Source organism: Myotis myotis, unplaced genomic scaffold (genome assembly GCF_014108235.1).
Source record: "Myotis myotis isolate mMyoMyo1 unplaced genomic scaffold, mMyoMyo1.p scaffold_m19_p_4, whole genome shotgun sequence".
Classification (NCBI taxonomy): Eukaryota; Metazoa; Chordata; class Mammalia; order Chiroptera; family Vespertilionidae; genus Myotis; species Myotis myotis.
Genome location: NW_023416346.1, coordinates 60566260 through 60592295, shown reverse-complemented (window position 1 = coordinate 60592295; position 26036 = coordinate 60566260). Strand labels below are relative to the sequence as shown.

The following is a 26036-nucleotide window of genomic DNA, read 5'->3' as shown; positions in this document are numbered from 1 at the left end:
AACTCTGGTACATCTACACAATGGAATACTATGCTGCGGTAAAAAAAAGGGAACTCTTGCCTCTTGCAACAGCATAGATGGAACTGGAGAGCATTATGCTAAGTGAAATAAGCCAGTCAGAGAAAGATAAATACCACATGATCTCACTCATTTGTGGATTATAGAGAACAACATAGACTGATGAAAAGGGACAGATCCAAAGACTGAGATATAGCGATCAGGCTATCAATCCCCAGAAAGAATGTAGGGGAGGGCGGGGGTAAGGGGAAGAGATCAACTGAAGGACTTGTATACATGTATATAAGCCAAACCAATGGACATGGACAACAGGGGGATGGGAGCATGAGTGTGCAGGGTGGAGGGGGGGAGTTTGGGGGATAATAGGGGGGAGGAGGACACATTTGTAATACCTTAACTAATAATAAAAAATATATATCAAATTTACAAATAAATTTGTGTTTATGCCAGAACTCTAATCCAATTAGGTGTGATAATCAATCCCACTATTACAAATCAAGGACAAGAGAAGATAGACCAAAAAGACAAATATCGTATGACTCCACTTATATGAGGAAGCTAGAATAGGAAAATTCATAGAGACAGGAAGTAGAATGGTGGTTCTCAGGGGCTGGGGGAGGGTAGCATGGGGAGTTAGTGTTTAATGGGTACAGTTTCTGCTTGGGGGGGTGAAAAAGTTCTGGAAATAGATAGTTGTGTTTACACAACATTGTGAATGTAATTGCCACTGAACTGTACACTTAAAATGGCAAAAAAATCCCCCCAAATAAACAAAAAACTTAAGTCAAAAAAAAAAAAAAGAAAAGGTTAAGGGAGTTTATCACCACCAAGCCAGCAATGCAAGAAATGCTAAAGAGACAGGTGTAAAAAGAAGAAATAAAAAGCTAAGAAAGAACACAGGCACAAAAAATAAAAATGGCTACAAATAAGTACTTTTCAATAATAAATGGACTAAATGCTCCAATCAAAAGGCATCGAGTGGCTGAATGAATAAAAAACATGACCCATACATTTCCTGTCTACAAGAGACCCACCTCAGAACAAGGGACTCACACAGACTGAAAGTGAAGGGATGGAAAAATACCTTTAAAGCAAATGGAAATGAAAAAAAAAGCTGGGGTAGCAACACTTATATCTGACAAAATAGACCTCAAAGTGAAGGCCATAACAAGAGATAAGGAAGGCCACTTCATAGTATTAAAGGGATCAATACAACAAGAGGATATAACCCTGATAAACATATATGTACCCAATGTAGGAGCACCCAAATACATAAAAAAACCCATGGAAGATATCAAGGGAGAGATTCACAACACTACAATCATAGTAGGGGACTTTAATACACCACTGACATCACTGGATAAATCCTCTAGACAAAAACTCAGCAAAGAAACAGCAATCCTAAATGACTCACTAGATCAGATGGACTTAATAGACATCTTCAGAACATTCACCCCAAAGCCGCAGAATATACGTTCTTCTCAAGTGCACATGGGACATTTTCAAAAATAGACCACATATTGGGTCACAAGCAAAGTCTCTCCAAATTCAAGAAGATTGAAATCATACCAAGAATCTTCTCAGTCCACAATGGCATAATATTAGGAATAAACTACAATAAAAACAATCCAAAACACTCAAACACTTGGAATCTGAATAGCATGTTATTAAATATTGATTTGGTTACCACTGATATCAAAGAAGAAAATAAAAACACCCAGGAAAATAATGACAATGAAAACACAACAATTCAAAACCTATGGGACACAATGAAAGCAGTCCTGAGAGGGAAGTTTATAGCTCTACAGGCCTAACTCAAAAAGCAAGAAAAAATGGTAGTAAATCATCTAACTCTACAACTCAAGGAATTAGAAACAGAACAGCAAGAAAAGCCCAGAGTGAGCAGAAGGAAGGAGATAATAAAGATCAGAGCAAAAATAAATGACATAGAGACCAAAAAAACAATACATAAGATCAATGAAACCAAGAGCTGGTTCTTTGAAAGGATAAACAAGATTGATACACCTCTAGCCATGCTCACCAAGAAGCAAGGAGAGAGGACCCAAATAAACAAAATCAGAAATGATAGAGGTGAAATAACAACAGACCCCACAGAAATACAAAGGATTGTTAAAAAATACTATGAACAACTCTACTCCAACAAACTAGATAACCTGGAGGAAATGGACATATTCCTAGAAAAATACAACCTTCCAAAACTCAATCAGGAAGAATCTACAAATCTCGATAGGCCAATAACTATGGAAGAAATTGAAGCAGTCATCAAAAAGCTTCCAGCAAACAAAAGCCAGGGGCCAGATGGCTTCACAGGGGAGTTTTACCAAACATTCAAGGAAGAATTAAAACCTATCCTCCTCAGACTATTCCAAAAAATTCAAGAGGAAGGAACACTTCCAAGCTCCTTCTATGAAGTCAGCATCACCCTCATACCAAAACCAGATAAAGACAACACAATGAAAGAGATATACAGGCCCATATCCCTCATGAACATAGATGCCAAAATTCTCAACAAAATCTTAGCAAATCGGATCCAGCAGTACATCAGAAAGATCATACACCATGACCAAGTAGGATTTATCCCAGGGATGCAAGGATGGTACAATATCCGCAAATCAATAAACGTGAAACATCACATAAACAAATTGAGAGAAAAAAAACACACATAGTCATATCAATTGATGCAGAAAAAGCATTTGACAAAATCCAACACCCATTTTTGATAAAAACTCTCAGCAAGGTGAGAATAGAAGGACCATACCTCAACATAATAAAAGCCATATATGACAAACCCACAGCCAACATCATACTCAATGGGCAAAATCTAAAACCATTCCCTTAAGAACAGGAACAAGACAGGGATGCCCACTCTCACCACTCCTGTTCGACATAGTACTGGAAGTATTAACCATTGCAATTAGACAAGAAGAAGAAATAAAAGGCATCCAAATTGGAAAATAAGTAAAACTGTCCTTATTAACAGATGACATGATATTGTACCTAAAAAACCCTAAAGACTCCATCAAAAAACTATTAGACTTGATAAGTGAATTCGGCAATGTAGCAGGATACAAAATTAATGCCAAGAAATCTACGGCATTTCTATACACCAATAGTGAACTTACAGAAAGAGAGACTAAAAAAGCAATCCCATTTACCATCACACCAAAATAATTAAGATACCTAGGAATAAACTTAACTAAAGAAGCAAAAGACCTCTGCTCAGAAAACTACAGGATGTTGAAAAAAGAGATAGAGGAAGGCATAAACAGATGGAAGAACATACCATGTTCATGGATTAGTAGAATCAACATCATTAAAATGTCCATACTACCCAAAGCAATCTATAACTTCAATGCTCTGCCCATTAAAACACCAAGGGCATATTTCACAGACCTAGAATGAATGCTCCAAAAATTCATCTGGAATAAAAAAAGACCCAGAATAGCTGCAGGAATCCTGAGAAAGAAGAACAAAGTAGGAGGGATCTCAATACCAGATGTCAAGCTCTATTACAAAGCCACTGTTCTCAAAACTGCCTGATACTGGCACAAGAACAGACATATAGATTAAAGGAATAGAATAGAGAACCCAGAAATCGACCCGAACCAATATGCTCAATTAATATTTGAGAAAAGAGGCAAGAATATACAATGGAATCAAGACAGTCTCTTCAATAAATGCTGTTTGGAAAATTGGACAGATACATGCAGAAAGATGAAACTAGACCACTAACTTACACCATACACAAAAATAAACTCAAAATGGATAAAGGACTTAAATGTAAGACAGGAAACCATAAAAATACTAGAGGAATCCAAAGGTAACAAAATCTCAGACATATGCTGAAGCAATTTCTTCACTGATACTGCTCCTAGGGCATTGGAAACTAAAGAGAAAGTAAACAAGTGGGACTACATCAAAATAAAAAGCTCTGCACAGCAAAAGAAACCATCAACAAAACAACAAAAAAGCCCACTGCATGGGAGAACATATTTGCCAATGTTATCACCGATAAGGGTTTAATCTCCAACATTTATCGGAAACTCATACAACTTAACAAAGGGAAGATAAACAATCCAATCAAAAAATGGGCAAAGCACCTAAATAGACACTTTTCAAAAGAGGACATTCGGAAAGCCAAGAGACATATGAAAACATGCTCAAAGTCACTAATCATCCGAGAGATGCAAATCAAAACAATGAGGTACCATCTCACACCTGTCAGAATGGCTATCATCAACAAATCAACAATCGACAAGTGTTGAGAGGATGTGGGGTAAAAGGAACCCTTCTGCACTGCTGGTGGGAATGCAGACTGGTGCAGCCACTGTGGAGAACAGTATGGAGTTTCCTCAAAAGTTAAAAATGGAACTCCCATTTGACCCAGTGATCCCACTTCTATGAATATATCCCAAGAAACCAGAAACACCAACCAGAAAGGATATATGCACCCCTATGTTCATAGCAGCACAATTCACCATAGCAAAGAACTGGAATCAGCCTAAATGCCCATCAGCAGATGAATGGATTAGAAAACTGTGGTACATCTACAGAATGGAATACTATGCTGCTGTAAAAAAGAAGGAATTCTTACCATTTGCAACAGCATGGATGGAACTGGAGAGCATTATGCTAAGTGAAATAAGCCAGTCAATGAAAGAAAAACACCACATGATCTCACTCATTTATGGATAATAAAGACCATTATAAACTTATGAACAAAAATAGATACAGAGGCAGAGCAGCATCAAACAGACTATCAAAATACAGTGGGAAGGCTGGGGAGGGTTGGGGGGCAGAAGCGGGGGTAAGAGATCAACCGAAGGACTTGTATGCATGCATATAAGCATAACCAATGGACATAAGACACTGGGGGATAGGGGAAGCCGGGGGAATGTCAAGAAGGGGAAAAAAAGGAGACATATATAATACCCTTTGTAATGCTTTAAGCAATAAAACAAAATTTAAAAAAAGAGTTAAAGCACAATAAAATTCAAATCTTAAAATTGCAAAGGGTATAACGATATAAATTAGCTATTACTAAAAGTTTTTCAGACTCAGTTGTACAAATGATTCATTTTCTGTGGCCCACTTCAATCGCCTTTTACATTTGGAGCCCCATCTTAGAAATTCAGGCCCCATCCATCTTTATTTCTATGTCAATGGACTATGCAAGGGCTTTTGCTTTCATAGCATGAAGGTTTTGCTGGAGAGAGAGAGAGAGAGAGAGAGGGAGAGAGAGAGAGAGAGAGAGAGAGAGAGAGAGAGAGAGAGAGAGAGAGAGAGAAAGAGAGAGAGAGAGAAGTGGAGACAGGGATTGCCAGATTCTCAAAGAGCACACCATTTAAATGGAGACACAAGTGAAAGCATAGTCACAAAGTAGGAGAACACATTCTACATTGACAGAGCATGTTCTCTGCAGCTCACCACCCTTCTAAAGGGGAGACTAGCCATGGGCCTGACACGCTGCTACACTCATGATTTCATTCCTCTCTAATTAGGAAGTATTGGGACTACAGCATTCCTCCGGTTTCTTAGAATTATTGTGCTCTTTTTGTTCCTTCACTGGGAGTTTTACAACCTTAGGGTAGTTGGTAAAAAGAATGTTCATGTATAGCTGACAATGTGAAGGGTCTTTATGAGCTCCATGGGAAAGAGGCACTTCATATTTAGCAAAGAAAAAATTAGAGTAGGGGTTTCTTCCTCTCTGTCATTTATCTGACAGACAGTAATGTCTCTCCTGCTGGTAGCTTTCAGGGCAAGGAGATTTGTGTGAGTTGCCATGAAATTCATTATCATACATTTATGCTCTAAAAATGAATTGGAGCCACTTTTCATGTGTGCCACATTTACAATAATTATCCCAATAAAACCTTATCCACATAAATGACTAACAAGAACTCCAAGTGGGAAAAGAGATTTTTTTTCATTATTGAATCATATCTCAGAACTGAGGACAATCACAATACAGAAGCCAAATATAGCAGAACATAGACTTCTCATGGGTGGCCTCTCATAAAATATAAAAGTGGAAATATAACCGTCCCTTCTTCACTTGATAATGCCTGTCCCAGTCAAAAGGCCTTTTCAAGCAAGGTCCATTTGGCAAATAAGTTCATGACCACCGAGCACACCTGAACTTTTATGATCCTTCACTGTGTTGAAGAAACAGCAGACATCTGAGAGTTAGAGAGTTAGAGTTAGAAAAAGGTCTGGCTTTTTCACCATGACCTTAAGGCAGTGATTCTCAACCTTCCTAATGCCACGACCCTTTAGTACAGTTCCTCAGGTTGTGATGACCCCCAATTTCATTTTACAAATTGAACATAATTAAAGCATAGTGATTAATCACAAAAACAATATGTAATTATATATGCATTTTCCTATGGTCTTAGGCGACCCCTGTGAAAGGGTCGTTTGACCCCCAAAGGGATCCCGACACACAGGTTGAGAACCGCTGCCTTAAGGGGTCTAAACTTTCTTGTCTTTACAATGGGGCAAATACCACCACATAAACACAATAACAATCTTCCACTTCCACAAAGTTAAAATGTGGTAATGAATATTAAAGCAACTTGCAATGTATAAAATACAAGTACAAGACAAATGCAAAATGGAATAATTCTAACTCCAGAGAAGAAGATGATTCAGTAGGGGGGAATTGTGCCTAATTTTCTGCCCTAGAAGAAATATACACAAGACTTTTACACCATTAAACTATGGCTGTGGAGGCTTTTGATCAATTCAGTTCTTTCTCTGGTTTTCCTCCATCCAAGGCTGTTGTTTTGTTTTGTTTTTTCTGTGAAGCTCTCCTATTCATCTCACCAAGAATACTCTAATTTCTTCTTACATCTAATATTGACATTGATCAATCTGATGCTTTTACCTTTGTAGGTGTGCTGTGTATTCTTTCAGGATGCTTTTAGAATTGTTTATTTGATGCTCTTAATGTTCACTGTAGAGTTTCTAGTATAGGTTTTCCTTCTTGGCACTCTATGACTCTTTTCAACATGAAGTCTTTCATTATATATCAATTCCAAAAAAAAATGTATCTTCATTATTTCTTAAAGCAGTTACTTCTCTATTTTTTTATCTTCTCTATTTCCTGGACTCCTTTTATTTCATGTTGAAACTTATTTCCATCTCCATAGCCCTTAGATTTTCCTTTATATTTTATATTTCCTTATCTTCCCTGCTGACTTCTGAGAAGTTCCTCAATTTTATCTTTAACTCACTAATTTGTTAGCTACATTCATCCTGATGTTGATTCTATCAGTCATAGTTTTCATTTCCACTATTATATTTTTACTAGAGGCCCGGTGCATGAAATTCGTGCAGGGGGGGGGGGTCCCTCAGCCCAGCCTGCACCCTCTCCAATCTGGGACCCCTCGAGGGATGTCCGACTGCCTGTTTAGGCCTGATCCCACTGGGCCTAAACACAATCCAGGACTGCTGGCTCCCAACCACTCAGCTGCCTGCCTGCCTGAGTGCCCCTAACCACTCCCCTGCCAGCCTGACCAACACCTAACTGCTCCCCTGCCAGCCCAATTGCCCCTCACTGCCAACCTGGTCACCCCTAACTGCCCTCCCCTGCTGGCCTGGTCACCCCTAACTGTCGTCCCCTGCGGGTATGGGGGCCCCCAACTGCCCTCCCCTGCTGTCCCGGTCACCCCTAACTTCCCTCCCTTGCCAGTATGGTTGCCCCTAACTGTTCTCCCCTACAGGCCTGGTTCCCCCCAACTGCCCTTCCCTGCAGGCCCAATTGCCCCTAACTGCTCTCCCCTGCTGGCCATCTTGTGTCCACATGGGGGCGGCCATCTTGTGTGTTGAAGTGATTGTCAATTTGCATATTACTCTTTTATTAGATAGGATGAGTAGAATTTCCACTTCTATCCATGACTAAGTAACTGGCACTAGACTTGTCCTCTTAACATAACTAAGTAGAAAACTGGAAAAAATATAGGAAAAAATTGTTTTCAGATAATAGACAACAGGCACTGCAGGACTGTGAACTTTGAAACAAGGGAAACAAATGAGGTTATCTCTGTGATTGTCCAAGCTTGCTGCCTGGAGGCAATTTCTAGACCACAGCATGGAATGGAAAGCTCAAACAGAGCACAGTGATCTTGCTGACTTAAGACAGAGATCAGAGTTTAGGGAGGCCAAGGCAGCTATAATTAGCATAGCAGAGTACTAGAGAGGAGGTAGCCATGCAAAGAAAAAAAATTCTACAAATTGATATAAGGGTTCCCTTAAGTATTTGATACATATTGTTGTACGTGCACAGTGAAACTCCAATGAGGATGGGCAAAGAACAACTGCTGCGAAGCTGTAAGCTAAACAGTTCCCAGAGCTCATCCAGGGCTAGGAATGCTTGAGCTCCAATCAGCCAGCGTGGAGAAATATTATTGAGGACTCAGTAATTTAAGTAGAGGCCCCAGAATGATCACACCTTAATAATAATGCTAACTTAGCCCTACAGTAAAGTCTATCTTAGACCTAACCATAATTAACCTTGTAAACAAGCTTTGAAAGTTTGAAGCTGGCCTGGAAGTGACTTAACTGCTTGCCAAAACAAAATTCAATGTTCTTTAAAATAAGACAGCAAAAGCCAGGCACTGACAACAAAACAGTCACAATATTCATCATCCAATAAAAAAATTACTAGACAGGTGAAGAAGAAGGTAAATATGATACATAAGCAGGAGAAATATCAAACATTAGTAAAAGACACAGAAATGACAGAGAGGATGGGATTAGCAGATAAAATGTTAGAATAGCTAGCTATTAAGATGTGATCCTGAGCTTAAAGGAAAACATTGACATAATGAGGAAAGAAATGGGAAATATAAGCAACAACCAAACAAAACTACTCGAGTTGAAAATTACAATATTTGAAGTGAAAAGTTTACTGGATGGGACTGACAGGATATTAGACACTACAGAAAAGAAGTGAAATTTGAACATAACAAAGGAAACTACCCAAATCAAAGCATAAATTGGTGGGCGGGGGAGTGTAGAATAAGATAACCAGAGTCTCAGTGACATGTGGGTCAATATCAAGTGGTCTAACCTATATGTACTAGTAATTGGAATGCCAGGATGGAAGTTCAGAGAAAATATTGGAAGAAATAAAGGCTGAAAGTTTTCCGGTGTGATAACTCTGAATTCACAAATCAAAAAAACTCTACAGTATAAAGAGAGAGAAAACCACACCAGGCACATCATAATCAAGGTGCTGAAAACCAAGTACATGGAAAAACATCCTAAATGCAGCCAGAGGAAAAAATACACCACCTTACATGTAAAGGAATAAAGGAAAAGGTAAATACTGACTTCTTATCAGAAATAATGTAAGCTGCAAAAGAATTCTATACCCAAGGGGGAAAATACTTTGAAAATAAAGGTTAAATAAATACTGTGTCAGGCAAATCAAGGCTGAGATAATTTTTCACCAGCAAACCTGCACAACAAGAAATGTTTCACCCAGTACCTAGATCTTGATTTTTGATATCACTATACAATAAAAATAGCCAGGGCTCCTTGGAGAAATGGTTGACTCTAGGGTTAGAGCTAGAAATATACAAGATGAGCCTAGACTCTAGAGTATCTTGTAGCATCAGAAAGTGAAAAAAAATGTTTTAAAATGATGGAGCCAAGTCAATGGGACATAGCAATCAACTGGGGGGGGGGGGCGAACAATAGCCAAAGTTGGAAAAGTTTTAAGAAGAAAATAAAAAAATAAAATAGTATTGGATTATAATCCAAAGTATAAAATAAATACCCATACATTCATAATGATATAAATAAATGATTTCGTAAACAAATAAATTAAGGATAACATACAAACCTCCCATATAAAAGAATTCCAAGTAATTTATGTAGCTAGCCTACATAAATATATCATACTAATGATACTACTATCATACATAAGATATTAACAATAAGAGAAAGAGAATTCAGGGTACAAGGAAACTATCCGTACTATCTTTGTAAATTTTTTTGGTAAGCCTAAATGTATTCTAAAATAGCAATTCATTTAAAAAGTAATATAAAGCAATATTTTCAGGCTGACACGAGATGGAAACTGAGGTCTACACAAAGAAATAAAGTGTCAAAAATTGTAAATAAGTATCTTGTGACTAATATTTTCCATTTGATCCTTGTTAAATTATCTTATTTTATTTCATATTACTGATTTATACCTTAACTCTTTAAATATATTTACCTTGCATATTTTAAATTATTTGCCTTTCTATTCTAATGATTCTGCAATGGATGTTATATATCATCCAATTTCCTGTCTTTCCATAGCAGTTATCCATCCTTCTCAGAAGTCTAGGTATGCTAATTCCTGTTTCCTGAGGGTATCAGATACTGCATCTAATATACGTATATTAAGGAAGGGCCCAAGGCCACATCCTAGTCTAGTCCAAGTGAAAAGCCCTAGATATCACAGAACTAGTGTTACTCCTATATCCTGGCACCTCATGAGGCAACCCCTTCAGTCAGTCACCTTGAGTAGCAATCCATCAGATCTAATAATTTGGAGGTGGAGAGGTGGATAAATGAACACCAAAGGGCAACTGATTAGTCCATCCTGATGCTCAAAAGTCAGGACTTTTATATTTCCCATCTGTACATTAACATGCTGACACAGCAATTTGGGCTTTTGCAGCTGATTTCTATAATGAATAAAGCAAGCAGTAATTATACTAAGGGTACACAGTGGAGAGGCAGCAGTAGAGCTCTAAAAGATTTCTTTCTACCATATCCTATCTGATGCCTACACCAAGCTACAACTATCTACCTTCTACACACACCAGTTCAAGGCAGCTTTCAGTATCCTCAGAGGTTCTTCACAGTGTTTTTATTGTGGTTGCTGTTGTTCCTGGAATCTATCTTTCACTCTGGCTTCTATAATTTCTTCAGAGTTGATTTTGGAAAGGAAAACAGCAACTCATTTGCCAGGAATTGTAAATATAAGCCTCATTAGGTGCTTACTCTGTGCATAGAACTTTACTTGCATTATCTCATTTAACCCTCTCACCATCCCTATGAGGTATATACTATTCTTATATCCATTTTGCAGATGAGGAAACTGCAACACAAATACATGGAGGGATTTGCACAGATCACGCAGACATAGAGATGGAGCCAAAATTCAAACTCAATCAGTTTTACTTCAGACACTAGGATCTTTGTTTACCACTGGTACCCACATTATAGGTGCTCAGAAATGTTTGTTGAGTATGAACAAATAGATGGATGGTTAGAATTAAACTGCCAGTTTCTCCAGCAGTCTTATCACACCATGTTTTCTTCTGTTCAATTGACTTATTGTCTCTTAAATATACTATGAAACTTATCTGTGTGTCCTTAAAAGTGACCCATTCGACTTTCCTTTCAGTTTTTACCATTTAAAGCAGCATATTTGTACTTCTAAAAAAAATAAACACTCGTCTTTTTATTTTTCTAAGCACAGGTGATACACTTTTCTCATTACCAAAGCTCTGTCACAAGACCAGGCTTGTTTGCCCTCTGCATTTCCTGGTAGAAGCAGGTCCTTCAAAAGAAAGAATATAAATAGCCATCAAACATATAAAAAGGCTCTCAGTTTCACCAACTATGAATGAAATTAAAACAACACCAACATATGATTTTTCAAACTGGCAACAAAATTAAAGGATTGAAATACCCAGAATTGGTAAGTGGTCTAGGAATTTATGCTACAAAAAAGCTTGCGTCGTACAAGCATATTTGTTGTAGCATAACTCATATAAAATTTTTGTGTAAATGAAACTTCTGTTAATAAGGAAACAGTTAAATAGATTATGACATTAGGGTACTATGGAGTCATGCAATGAGGAAAATATTCATGGTATATTGGTAAATTTAAAAATATAGAAAAGTATATAAATATGCAATTTTTATAAACTAAAATAATTTATATAAATAAATGTATATATTTATATATGTTTATTAAAAGTCTGAATTTATTGCTGCATAATAGTCCATTGCGTAAATGTACCATAGTTTGTTTTTATACACTCATCCTGTGGATGTAGACAATGGGATGGTAAGGGGGGGGTGAGGGAATGAGAGCGGGCTGGGAGAGGTTAGTGGGGGGAAAAGGAGGACCTACATCAGTGATGACGAACCTATGACCCGCGTGTCATAGGTGACACGAGAACTCATTTTTTTGGTTGATTTTTCTTTGTTAAATGGCATTTAAATATATAAAATAAATATCAAAAATATGTCTTTGTTTTACTATGGTTGCATATATCAAAAAATTTCTATATGTGACACGGCACCAGAGTTAAGTTAGGGTTTTTCAAAATGCTGACACGCAGAGCTCAAAAGGTTTGCCATCCCTGAAATACTTTCAACAATAAAGGTTTTTAAAAGTCTGAATTTATACCAATATATTAACAATTGTTAACCTCTGGAGAGTGGGATTAAATAGAGACTAGATTGGTGGTTGCCAAATGGGGGTGGGGGTAGAGGAAATAGATGAAGGTGGTCAAAAGGTACAAACTTCCAGTTAAAAGATAAATAAGTTTTGGGGATGTAGTGTACAGTTAACAACATTGTATTGTATATTTGAAAGCTGCTAAGAGAGTAGATCTTAAAAGTTCTTACCACAACAGAAAAAAATTAACTATGTGAGATGGTAGATATTAACTAAACATATTGTAATTAAAAAGGGGGGGATGGTGAGCCTTCACTACTTGTAATATTTAATTTTTTTGAAACATGGTAGTTCTTTTGCAATTTTTAAACATGTATATCTGGAAGCAAAGAAAGATAAAAGGAAGGAAGAGAAGAGAGAAGGAGGGTTAACATTCACTTGGAATCCTCAGGTTGCAGATAAGCTTCCAGGTGGCGCAGGAGAATTAATCAGCCGGGCACTCAGAGGATATTCAGAAAAGTAGCCTTTATAGCAGATTGCACTAGTGCTGTGACTCAGGGGAGTCAGTCTCCAAATCCTGAGTGATGAATATGGACGAAGCTTTCCCTTTATACCCTTTAGTTCTTTTGTCCCCCAAATATTGATCAGGCTTCCAGACCCTTTGCGAGCTTTGAAGCGCCGACCCCCCCCCCCCCACCTGCCTTGTGAGTTGGGATGGGGGAAGTGAGATTATACCCAGAGGCCTGTCTGGCGCCAGCACTTCCAACCCCCTCAGGGGGTTGTATATGGTTCATGGTTTATGGCCTCTGTGAAATGGGAGTATTCCGGGAAACAGGTTCTGCAAGGCAGGACAGGCATCACTGATAAGAATGGAGTTTGTCAGAATGCAAGTTACTGGCACAGATTCATATAGCCAGCCCCCAAATGTCTTATTTTCCCCTTCACTCACTCAAATCCGATAGAATTGCAATTGAAATATAGCCAGGAATCTAAAGGCCTTGTTTTATTTGAGCAGGGAGCTTCTTGTGAGAGCTCAGTCCTTTCTCAGAGAAAATAGGGAGGTTTTTAGGTAGCTGTGCTAGTGATTAGGAGAGCCCACACCCTTTCAGTAGAAAAGAAAGCATGACAATTGCTCTAGCTCTTGAAAGAAAGAAAAACTGAGTTAAATGCAAAAGTAGAATTCCTTCATTTCTTCTTGTGTTCTTGATTTTAATGTATATATAGATAGATAGATAGATAGATAGATAGATAGATAGATATAGATATAGATATAGATATATATCTGCAGAAAACCTCTTCTATCAGCTATACATGAAAGTGGTCAATTTTGCTAAACAGATCTTTCTATTCCCAGAAGCTAAAGCTAGATAGATGAGGGGACTTGAAAAGCTGCATTGAGAATCTGAGCGGATGGGTGTTTCAAACACTGAGAGAAGATAAAAGGCCAGGTTTCAGGTGAATGGTCAAGCCTCTCTTTGCCTCCAGACTTCAGGCTGTGTAAATATCTCATTATTGGGCCTATGTTTACTATCTATCTATCTATCTATCTATCTATCTATCTATCTATCTATCTATCATCATCATCATCTATCTGTCTATCTAGTCTTGGAGGAAAAAAGAAAAGCAAACTTCTGATGTTTCTTTAAAGATTGGCATCTTTCTTTTTTTTTTAAATATATTTTTTATTGATTAAGATATTACATATGTGTCCTTGTCCCCACGTTACCCTCTACCCCCCTCCCCCCACCCCCGCTCATGCCCTCACCCCTCCGTTGTCCATGTCCATTGATTAAGCCTATTTGCTTGCATATAAGTCCTTTGGTTGATCTTTCCCCCTTACCCCCACCCTCCCCTACCTTCCCTCCAAGTCCCGACAGTCCAATCAATGCCTCTCCGTCTCTGGATCAGTCCTTGTTCATCAGCTTATGTTGTTCATTATATTCCACAAATGAGTGAGATCATGTGGTATTTATCCGCTCTCCAGTTCCATCCATGCTGTGGCAAATGGTAAGAGTTCCTTTTTCTTCTTCCTCTTCTTAAATAATACCTTTCAGCATTTCATATAATGCTGGTTTGGTGGTGATGAACTTCTTTAGCTTTTTCTTATCCATGAAGCTCTTTATCTGACCTTCTATTCTGAATGATAGCTTTGCTGGATAAAGTAATCTTGGTTGCAGGTTCTTGCTATTCATCACTTTGAATATTTCTTGCCACTCCCTTCTGGCCTGCATGGTTTCTGTTGAGAAATCAGCTGACAGTCGTATGGGTACTCCCTTGTAGGTAACTGACTTTCTTTCTCTTGCTGCTTTTAAGATTCTCTCTTTATCTTTTGCTCTTGGCATTTTAATTATGATGTGTCTTGGGGTGGTCCTCTTTGGATTCCTTTTGTTTGGGGTTCTCTGCACTTCCTGGACTTGTAAGTCCATTTCTTTCACCAGGTAGGGGAAGTTTTCTGTCATTATTTCTTCAAAAAGGTTTTCAATATCTTGCCCTCTCTCTCCTTCTGGTACCCCTATAATTCTGATGTTGGTACGCTTGAAGTTGTCCCAGAGGTTCCTTACACTATCTTCATATCTTTGGAATCTTTTTTCTTTTTTCTTTTTCGGTTGGGTATTTTTTGTTTCTTTGTATTTCAAATCTTTGACTTGATTCTTGGGATCCTCTTGTCTGCTGCTGGATCTCTGTAAATTATTCTTTATTTCAGTCAGTGTATGCTTAATTTCTAGTTGGTCCTTTTTCATGTCCTCCATGGTCTCCCTATACTTATTGAGGGATTCATTAAATTTATCGGCGGTTTCCATAAAATTCTTGAAAAACCTTATAAACGTGGCCTTGAACTCTATATCCAATCGTTTGCTTTCCTCCATTTCTGCCATTTGTGACCTGTTTCTTTGTCTCCGCATTTTGGCAGCTTCCCTGTGTTGATAGAGTGGCCCTGCGCGCCAGGTGTCCTGTAGGGCCCAGTAGCTCAGCCTCCCCAGTTACCTGGGGTGGACACTCTTGGTGCACCCTTGGTGCCTTGGTTGTTGTAGAATCACTGGGAGGAATTGACCTCCAGGCCAATTGGCTGTGAGAATCAGCTGTGTCTAAAGTGGGAGAACTTCTGTGCTGAAGACACCCTTCTGGGGCAAGACTTGCTTCAGTGGGGCTTTGGTGCTCACTGAGTCTGCTCCCTGAGTGTGTCCCTTATGGATCTGAGGAGTTGCAGTCTGGATGGTCCCCCTCTGACCACTGGGTACAGTGGCTCCTGGATCTAAGGAGGTGCTAATTCAGCCTCTCCCTGAGGCCACACAGCAGGAACCACGAAGAGGCTCAGCTGTGAAGCAATGCAAGCCGCTGCGGGGCCTTGGGCCTTCTCTTGGAAGTTCCGGGTCTGCCTGGCTCGGCTGCAGTTAGGTACATTCACATGCAAAAGCCTCTGCCCCAGCCTGGGTGGGGCGGGGTCTCAGGGAATCAAAGGGCGGATCAAGGAGCTATGGGTGATTCTCCGCCTGGAGTCGTGGGTCTCAGTGACCCGCTAATTGCTGCAAGCACCTCTGAGGGAAAGCCGCCTTCAAGTTCGCCCGCTGCTGGACAGACCAGCTTCTCCCCGTATGAGTCCTGGGTCCCCAGAGACTTCCCGGAACCGGAGTTCAGAGCAGTCGGGAGCTTGTGATTCAAAAAGACAGCCGCGTCCTCAGGTGCCACCCCCTTTCCTCGCGCGCGCGAGCCGCCGTACCTCTGCACTTCACCTCCGCAGCGCCTCTGGCTCTCAGCGTGCTTTTCTTTCCTTCTAGTTGTAGAATCTACACTCAGCCAGCCTTTCTGTTGTTCTGGATGATGTTTGCTCAGTCCTTTGCGGTAATTTTCAATTGTTGTGTGAGGCGACAATTTCCCGGTGTTTACCTATGCCGCCATCTTAGTTTCTCTGGCATCTTTCTTGATAAGACTGTCTCATGTAGTCAGCACCCTAGCCTTTCTCCCTATAGTGCTGCTAAAATGTAGCCAGATGGTATTGTGTAATTAGTTAAAAGCCAATTAATATATGCAACAATTTACCATCACTTTAATTTTCATCATGGAGACTATTCCTTACCAACCCTGATTCTCACAGTTATATTTTTTCATATAATAATAATCATTTTCAAAATACCAGTAACTAGAGTTTGACTGCCCCTTGTGTGAGCCATTAGCCTGAGAAACACAGGTTTATAATTCTGAGGAAACAGACATGGAATTTAGACAGAAGGGATGTTCGATCAATAGACAAGTCTATATTTGGAGAGTAAAGGCTTGCCTTATTTTAAAATAGACTACATTACACTCTTATTCCAACCAGATAGAACCATACTCATCTAAGAATAAAAATTTTTAAATGACACAGGTGGGATGCCATCAGTCCAAATGTACCTCAACAACTCTAGTAGCAGAAAAATCTTCATGAGATACTTTAAATTTCAGCTTCTCCATAAGCTATACTTAGTTATGTCCAATCACTTAAGAGTCTGGAGTCTGTAAAGATCAAGGAGTGGGGGCTGGGAAGGACCTTTAGATCCTTGCTGCTCTATGTTTGGTCTCCACACTAGCAACCTAGGCATCATTTTGAAGCTTATTAGAAATGCAGACTCACAGGTCTCTCCACAGCTAGCTGTATGGAATCAGAATTTGCATGTTAACAAGATTTGTATTAAAGTCTAAGAAGTGTTGCTCTGAATGTTAGCTGGTCAGTTAGCTTGCCTAATTTCAAGCACAAGAATTATGCCTCTAGTAGCTAAACCCCAGCATCCACCCTCATTTGTAGTTCTCGTGGCCAAACTCCTATCTTAGTAGATGTAAATGCACAACAATATTAGCTAATGGTTTAATTGACCAAAATATATTAAACCCCTACTGTGTACCCAGTCAAGTGTTAAGACCTTAGGAACAAAAGACAAGCCCTACCTATTATCAAGAGTGAATCCTCTATTGGAGGAAGAGAAGAGAGGCATATAGGTGCCAATATACTTTTATCACCTTCTCTCCCACTCTTTCCTCTAATGAATTTTTTCTTTATTGATTAAGGTATTACATATGTGTCCTTATCCCTCCATTGCCCCCCCCCACTTCTAATGCATTTAATACTCTAAACATAAGGGAACTGATTCCATTTCTCCAAAGGTATCCTGTGCTTTTCTGCCTTTGTTCTCAATGTTCCCTCTGCCCGGAACTTTTGCTGTCTACCCCATCTTTTGACTGTTGAAATCCTATACACCCATCAAGAGCCAGCTCCTGCCTACCTTAAATTACTCTGTCTACCATTACTCAAGCATGAATTCCCACATGTGCACCTTCACCATTATCCAGTAACACTTGACTTCAGACTAACTACAAAGATTGATGAAGTTTTCTAAAGTGATAAAGAAACTTCAAGAGTAACTTCACCTTTCTCCCAGTTAAATACAATAATCCCTTAACTCTTGTACTTAAGGTTGCCTTTGACCTCCCCTTATCCTCTTAAATGTTTCCATTTTATTTCCAAAGCACTATTGAGGTAAAATGTCTCTCCTAGTTTGAAATCAAATTTTAGGACTGCATGGCAATTTTAAATATTTAACTCAGGAATCAAAGTATTAGTCCCCAAAACACTGGGCTGCACCAAGAATATCACTCACCTCCATATAGCTTACACAAAGTATCACACACACATAAACCTTAAGGCCCTAAACTAGTCTCTGAGAAGTCACCTGAATTGACAGCAAAGCTAGGTGTAATTTTCAGTGGATACACTAGATGGTAGCATTGTGCATATTATTCTTTTATTCGTTTTATTGGTTTCCTAATTCATCATTTATACATCAGGAAAGGCATATGTGTGGAGGGGAGATAGAAGGTAAAATATTAATTTTATATTAATAGGAATCCATAATGAGGTGAAAAGTAATGTTTTTCAAAATTCTATTGCTTCTCAAGACAGTTTCCCATTTCTCTTTTTTTCTATTGCTCACATTCTCAGAATTGCAGTCTCACTATTGACTGGACTGCCTCGCCCCCTATTCACTTGCCAACCAACTTTGCAATCTGATGTTACCTCTCTCCCCACCTGGCCCTTCTGAAATAATTACTTCTTTAATATTTCCATTGTTCTCCTATTGCATAGACTCAACGGCCTCTTCTTAGAGCTCATTCTAATTCATTTCTCCAGAACATCTGCAAGGTGATTACTCACTTCTTTTTTTTTTTCATAATTTCCCTGACTTCTTTATTTTGAAACTTTTTAAAGCTATAAAAAGTTGATTGAATACTGCAACAAGCAACCACCATACCCTTCACTTAGCTTCATCCTTTAACATTTCATCACATTTCCTTCGTTATCCCTCCTTCACTCTCCCTCACTCTCTATTTTCCCCTTTCTCACTCTCCCCTGCACTCCTCTCTCTCCAGGTATGGTGCCAGTCTAAATATTTCAGTATACATTTCCTAAGTTGCAAATGTCATTATACTTGAACCCTAAGTTCTTCAGCATGCATCTCCTAAGAATAAGTTTTTTCTTCTACAAAGTTCTTAATACCCTTTGCTCTCCTTGCCTTTCCTTGTTTCTCCTTCTACCTCTGACCACAGCTTCCTAGATGCAAAAGCCAAATGGGCAGAGCATGGGGGGATGGTCCTGCTTCAAACACAAACTAGTTCTGTGCTTTGAAAGAAAAAAAATTTTTTTTTTGCTTTTTTATACAGGTAATATATGCTCACCTTAGAAAACAGGGAAAATACACAATTTAAAGAAAAGAAAAACTATCTAAACCTCCCATCTAGAGATGATTACTCTTCATTTTTTAGTATTTCCCAGTGCAAAATGTATTTTATTTAATTGAGCTGATAGGATTGATACAATAGTCTAGCTTGTATTTTTTCACTTAACATTGAAAATAAGCACTAAAAATTCCTCATAAAACATTTTTATTGGCTTCATATTATTCTATTGAATATGGTCATCAAGAAAAAGATAACACTTCCATTTTTAAATGAGCAAAGGGCTTAAACAGGAAATTCATAAAGAAATACAAATGGCCAAACATCCATGAAATGTGTTCAACTGAACTATTAATCAAAAATAATTTTAGGCCCTAACCGGTTTGGCTCAAGTGGATAGAGCGTCGGCCTGCTGACTGAAGGGTCCCAGGTTCAATTCCAGTCAAAGGCATGTACCTTGGTTGCAGGCACATCCCCAGTAGGGAGTATGCAGGAGGCAGCTGATCGATGTTTCTCTCTTATAGATGTTTCCAGCACTCTATCCCTCACCCTCTCCCTCTCCCTTCCTCTCTGTAAAAAATCAATAAAATATATTTAAAATAATAATAATAATAAAAATAATAATAATAATTTTAGCCCAGCGTGGCTCAGTGATTGAGTGTCAACCTATGAACCAGGAGGTCATGGTCAGGGCATATGCCTAGGTCACTAGATCCCCAGTGGGGGGCAGCTGATCAATGATTCTCTCTGTTCGTTGATGTTTCTATCTCTCCCTCTCCCTACCTCTCTTAAATCAATAAGAATATACTTTAAAAAGTAATTTTAAATTAAAACAGGGCACTATTTCACCTAACCAAACAAGCAAAGATGTTTAAAGGAAAAATAATAATAATAACCAGGGTTGTAAAAAGTTAAAAGAGAACAGAAACACTGTAAACACTGTTGATTAGAGTACAAATTAGTAAAAAAATCTTGGATAAAATTTAGCAGTATATAATTTTAAAATATTACAAGTATACATACATTTTAACCATCAAATAACTTGCAGAAATTTATTCTAACAAGATAATTGGGCAATTGCACCACAGTGTTTACACAAAGATATTCAAAGCAGGTGGATTTATTAGATTGTTTCCAATTTATTTAAATAAAAAGTAATATGAAATTAATTGAGTAAAATATAGTACAACCATACAACAGAATATTAAGCAGCCTTAAATATACTGTTGTATTAACTATTGATAGAATTCTGAAAAAATAAGATTATATGAAAACCTTTATTTTCTGTTACACATTTTTATATTTTTTGAGATTTTTGTCCAAAGAACATGTGTAACTTTTATAATTAGTAGGAAATAGAGACATTTTAAATGTTGTAGAATATAGCATAAAATATATTAACAATATATTGATAATTGAATATAACATTTCTAGAAAATGTATAAGGCTATTTTACACTCCTTTGATGAAATATAATTTATATACCATAAAGTTTATCCATTTAAGTATACATTTTGGTATATTTACACAGTTGTGTAAGCATCACCATAATCTAATTTTAGAACATTTTCATCATCAGTAATTAATTCCTTTTATAACTGCACAATATTCCATTGAATGAGTACACTAGTTTGTTTATCCATTCATCAGTCAATGGACATTGGCTTATTTTCATTTCTTAGCTATTTTTAATAATACTTTTATGAATATTCATGTGCAAGATTTTGTGTAGATATGACTTTTTAATTGTAAGAGTCTTTATATGTTCTGTGGAAAGTCCCTGGTCATATACAGGGTGGGGCAAAAGTAGGTTAACAGTTGTGAGCATGTGAAGCACAGTTTATTCTTGTATTATTATTTATTAATTATTATATTATTTTCCATATTAACAACTGTAAACCTACTTTTGCCCCACCCTGTATATAATTTTGCAAATATTTTCTTTCAGTCTATGGGTTGTCTTTTTTTTTATGGCTGAGGTTCCTGATGTCAAATCTAGGAAAATATTGCCTATCCCAAATCATGAAGATTTACTCCTATGTATTCTTACATGAGTTTTATACTTTTATCTCTTACATTTAAGTCTATGATTCCTTATGAGTTATTTTTGTGTATGGTATAATGTAGGGGTCCAAATTCATTCTTTTATATGTGCATATCCAGTTGTCTCAGCATTACTTGTTGAAAATAATAATCTTTACCCAGTGAATTGTCACAGCTTTTTTGTCAAAAATAAATTAACCATAAATATTAGGGTATATTTCTAGACTCTCAATTCTATTCCATTGGTCAATATCTCTATTCTATTCCAGTACAACACTGAATTACTATTTTAACCATACAAAAATATGAACAGAAAATAATCTGAAAATAAATACATAAAAATATTAAAACTAAAATATTTTATTATATACCTAAATCATGTATTAACTACTTCCTTTTTATTAGGCATTTTAAGCTGCCTCCATATTTTCACTATTATAAGTAACATTGTGATGAGTATTTCTCCACAAAACTACTCTATTTCAAATTACTTCTTCATGGTATATTTCTATTAGTGGACTTACTGAGTCAAAAGTAATATTTTAAAGATAATAGATAGGTAGAAAAAGGAAGGAAAGAAGGAAGGGAGGGAGGAAGGATATATACATGTTGAAATTGCTTTACACAAAATCTGTATCAATTTACATTCCCAACAAGATGTGTTATTTGGATCAAGTCACTTATAATCTCTGTGCCTCAAGTTTCTCATCTGTCAAACAAGGTTAATAAAGCTAATAAATCCTTTGTTTACAAGGAAACTGTGGGCATCAAATGAAATACAACAGAGCTTTAACAAGTTTTAAGGATGCTACAAACATAGAGGGTATTTTATTTTATTTTGTAATCCTCACCCAAGCATAAGTTTTACTGATTTTAGAGAGAGAGGAAGGGAGGGAGAGAGAGAGAGAGAGAGAGAGAGAGAGAGAGAGAGAGAGAGAGAGAGAGAAATATTGATGTAGGAGAAAAACATTGATCAATTGTTTCCTCCTCCTCCTCCTCCATATGCACCGCCACAGGGGATCGAACCCACAAACTAGACTTGTGCCCTGATCAGGAATCGAACCCACAGCCTTCAGGTACATAGAACAACACTCCAATGAACAGAGTCACACTGTAGGCCCTATAGGGTCATAGAGGGTATTTTAATTTCCATTTACTCTGACCAATTATATTTAACAAACATTTATTGAACACTTATTTCTCTCTCTCTTTTTTTGCCTTTGATCATATTTTTATTGAAAATTAGCTGTCCGAAGTGATTTGGCCATTATGGAATAAACAAATGTAAGTTTATGCCATAGGTTTCTTTTCTTCTGTGGTGGGTTTCTTTTCTGTGGGTTTCTTCTCAGCTGCTGGTTTCTTGGTAGCTGCAGCCTTTTTCCCCACCAAAGGCTTCTTCTGCTTCTTAAGGCCAACAGCCTTCTTTCCTTTCTTCCCGACCACAGGCTTCTTGCCTGGAACCCCCTTCTCATCTGATTTGGTTTCTAGTGCTGCTGCTGCTTTATCCACCCTAAGCTTGTGGCTCTTGGCCTGACAAAGAATGGTGTTCCGGCGCATGGTCTTTGTATATGGGTTTAGCTTCAACAAGATTCTCAGGTTTTTCAGTGGATTCTTCTTCAGGACTCTACTGTGAATCTTCTTGCGTGGTACTCGGAGGGCTCTTTGGATCTCTGGGCTTTTCAAGATTCTGCTAAGGTCTGTATTGAGCATCTTGTGCATGGGAAGGTTGTAGTTACTCTTGAGGGAGGCAGCTCTATGCCAAGTGCCATGCAGCTCATCTAACTTGCGGAAAGCACTTTCAGTCCAAATGCAGAAACGGCCCACATGCCCTCCAGGAGCAAGTTCCAGAATGTTCAGTTTGCTTACATTAAGCAGAGTAATTCCAGGGATGTTTCTGAAGGCTTTGATGATATCGTTGCCCTCATTAGAGATGATACAAGGTCCCCTGCGCTGGATACGACGACGGTTTCTCATTTCACCCTTGCCAGCCCTCATTCACTGAGAAGCATAGACCTTTTTTTTTATATCATTCCAGGCCTTAAGTTTCTTAAGAAGCAAAACAACCTCCTTGGTTTTCTTGTAGCCTTCAATCGGACTCTGGGAATTCGAGCCACAGCTCTGCCAGTACCCCAGGACTGGGCACTGGTTTGATGATCTGCCAATTCACTGACAGCATAGGGCTGTCCATTGTTTTTGCGCAAGTTGGTGTGAACAAAATTCACAATATCTGGTCAAATGGGAGCCTTGAACACAGCAGGCAAAGTGACATTTTTGCCAGATGTTTCCCCCTTTTCAGAGTACACAGATATCAGTGGACAAGCACACACCATAGCAGGGAGAGGAGAAGACCACACTCCTGAGCACCTATTTCTTACAGAGAACTGTGAAAGACCCAAAAGATGAAAGAAAAAAATAAATTTAAAAGTTAAAAACAGAATCCATTTTTGGAAATTGAAAATTAATGACCAAAATGTAAGCTTCTTGGAGGCTGAAACCATATCTGGTAGAGGATATAAGAAAACTATTGTGATACAAGGGAATGTAATAGCTGCTATAATAAATGTTATAAACAAAATATTTTTTAATTCAAAGAACATGAGATTAATTTTAGACAGGCAAATGAAAAAGATTTTTCAAAAAAGGGAGTATTGAGCTAGGATTGGAAATTTGATGAGGGTTATCATTCTGAATTCTCATGTTTCATTCAGAAGACAACATTTCTGCAAAGAGATGTTTCTTATGCCTATTTTATTTTTTATTATACTTATTATTTGCTTTTCTTATTCTTGTTTTTCCCCCAGGGTTAAGATTTTATTCACCTAACCCTGGCTGGTGGTCAGTAGTTTGGAGCGTTGTCCTATACACCAAGAAGGTTGTCGGTTTGATTCCCTATCAGGCAAATACCTAGGTTGCTAGTTCAATCCCCAGTCCATATGAGGAATGTATGGGTGGGTGGCAACTGACCCATGTTTCTCTCTCACTCCAAAGTCTCTTTCTCTCTCTCTCTCTCTCTCTCTCTCTCTCTCTTCTTTCCCTTCCTCTCTTAAATCAATAAAAACATATCCTCAGGAGATGATTAAATAATAATGACAATAATAAGCCTTATGCATTTCTAATTTTTAAAAAAGGTTTTATTTCACTTAACTAGAAAGTCAGACTTACCATATCAGATCTGGAAATAGTCAGAATTACCATATCAGACCAGGAATGGTTGAATACACTTGTTGATGGTAAAATATTCAGAATACAGAAATTTGGATGTGCCTTCCTCACCAATTCTATGACAGCATTTTATGCATTTAAAAAGGTCCATTTGTATAGTTTGACCTGACCACTCATATGAGGAACTGTGAAATTATTTACTACTAGAGGCCTGGTGCATGAAAATTCATGCACTGGAGGGGGCGTCCCTCAGCCCAGCCTGCCCCTTCTCACAGTCCAGGAGCTCTCAAGGGCAGGAAGCGACCCGGCGATCAGGGGAAGGCGACGCCCCATCACACCTCTGCTGCTGCCACTGCCAGCAGCGCAAGCCTCGGCTGGTCCTGGTTACCTGAGCCTCGGGTGGCCCTGGGCGACTGGGCAGCTACCATCCGAGGCTTGCCTGGGCCTCAGCCAGCCCTGGGGGGCTGAGAGGCTTAGGGAACTGGGGGACTCTGGACATCCTTATTACTATCATAATCAAATGTGCTTGTTCTTCAGTCCTATCTATAGTGTACTGGGAGATAATTATCTATCACTAGAGGCCCGATGCACAAAATTCGTGCAAGGGGCTCAGCCCTTGCAGCCCCAGCTTCGTCCGGAAGGTAGTCCAGAAGGATGTCTGGAAGGTCATTCGATTGTCTGGTCTAATTAGCATATTACGCTTCTATCACTATAGATAGGTCTCTCCCATATCCACATTTCTTGCAAGAAGAGGCACAGACTATATTTTTAAGGATTTTTATATAGAAAATATTCATGAAGGATAGAGATAGTGTCCCCCTGCACAGAAAAGGGCAGATTTGTTTATTGTCTGGCGTACTGTAAGTTTTCCTCCCACTCTGCTCCCGCAGACAATATCACCTAGCCAACAACCCTCCTTATCAAGGGGACAAGTCACAGTTCCTGCTTAACCCTGAGTAGTGGGTTTCAGTTCCCTGCCATCTGTAGAATTTTTCAGACAAGCCAAGCACATTTTCTCACAGGAAGCAAGGGGCACTTCACCCTCTTGATATCACAATGCTTGCTTCCCACAGTGCCTAGTTGTTAACTGTGTTCCTATGTGCAATCCCATGTAACCTACAAGGCATACGGTGTCTTCCCCTGGGCTGTGAGTAGCCTATATAATAAAGAAGTAATATGCAAATTGACCATCATGACCTCACACAAGATGGCTGCCCCCATGTGGTCACAAGATGGCCACCACAAGATGGCCAGCAGGGGAGGGCAGTTGGGGGCAATCAGGCCAGCAGGGGAGGGCAGTTGGGGGGACCAGGCCTGCAGGGGAGGGCAGTTGGGAGCCACCAGGCCAGCAGAGGAGGGCATTTGGGGGCAACCAGGCCAGCAGAGGAGGGCAGTTAGAGGCAATGAGGCCTGCAGGGGAGGGAAGTTGGGGGTGACCAGGCCTGCAGGGGAGGGCACTTGGGGGAACCAGGCCTGCAGGGAAGGGCAGTTGGGGACCACCAGGCCAGCAGGGGAGGGCAGTTAGAGGCAATGAGGCCTGCAGGGGAGGGAAGTTGGGGGTGACCAGGCCTGCAGGGGAGGGCACTTGGGGGGACCAGGCCTGCAGGGGAGGGCAGTTGGGGACCACCAGGCCAGCAGAGGAGGGCAGTTAGAGGCAATAAGGCCTGCAGGG

The 26036-nt window shown here is 39.0% G+C and overlaps 1 pseudogene; it reads right to left on the bottom strand.

Moving 5' to 3' along the window:
• Positions 1 to 22492: 22492 nt before the first annotated feature.
• On the bottom strand, positions 22493 to 24397 carry LOC118653426 (annotated as a pseudogene).
• Between the last annotated feature and the right edge of the window lie 1639 nt (positions 24398 to 26036).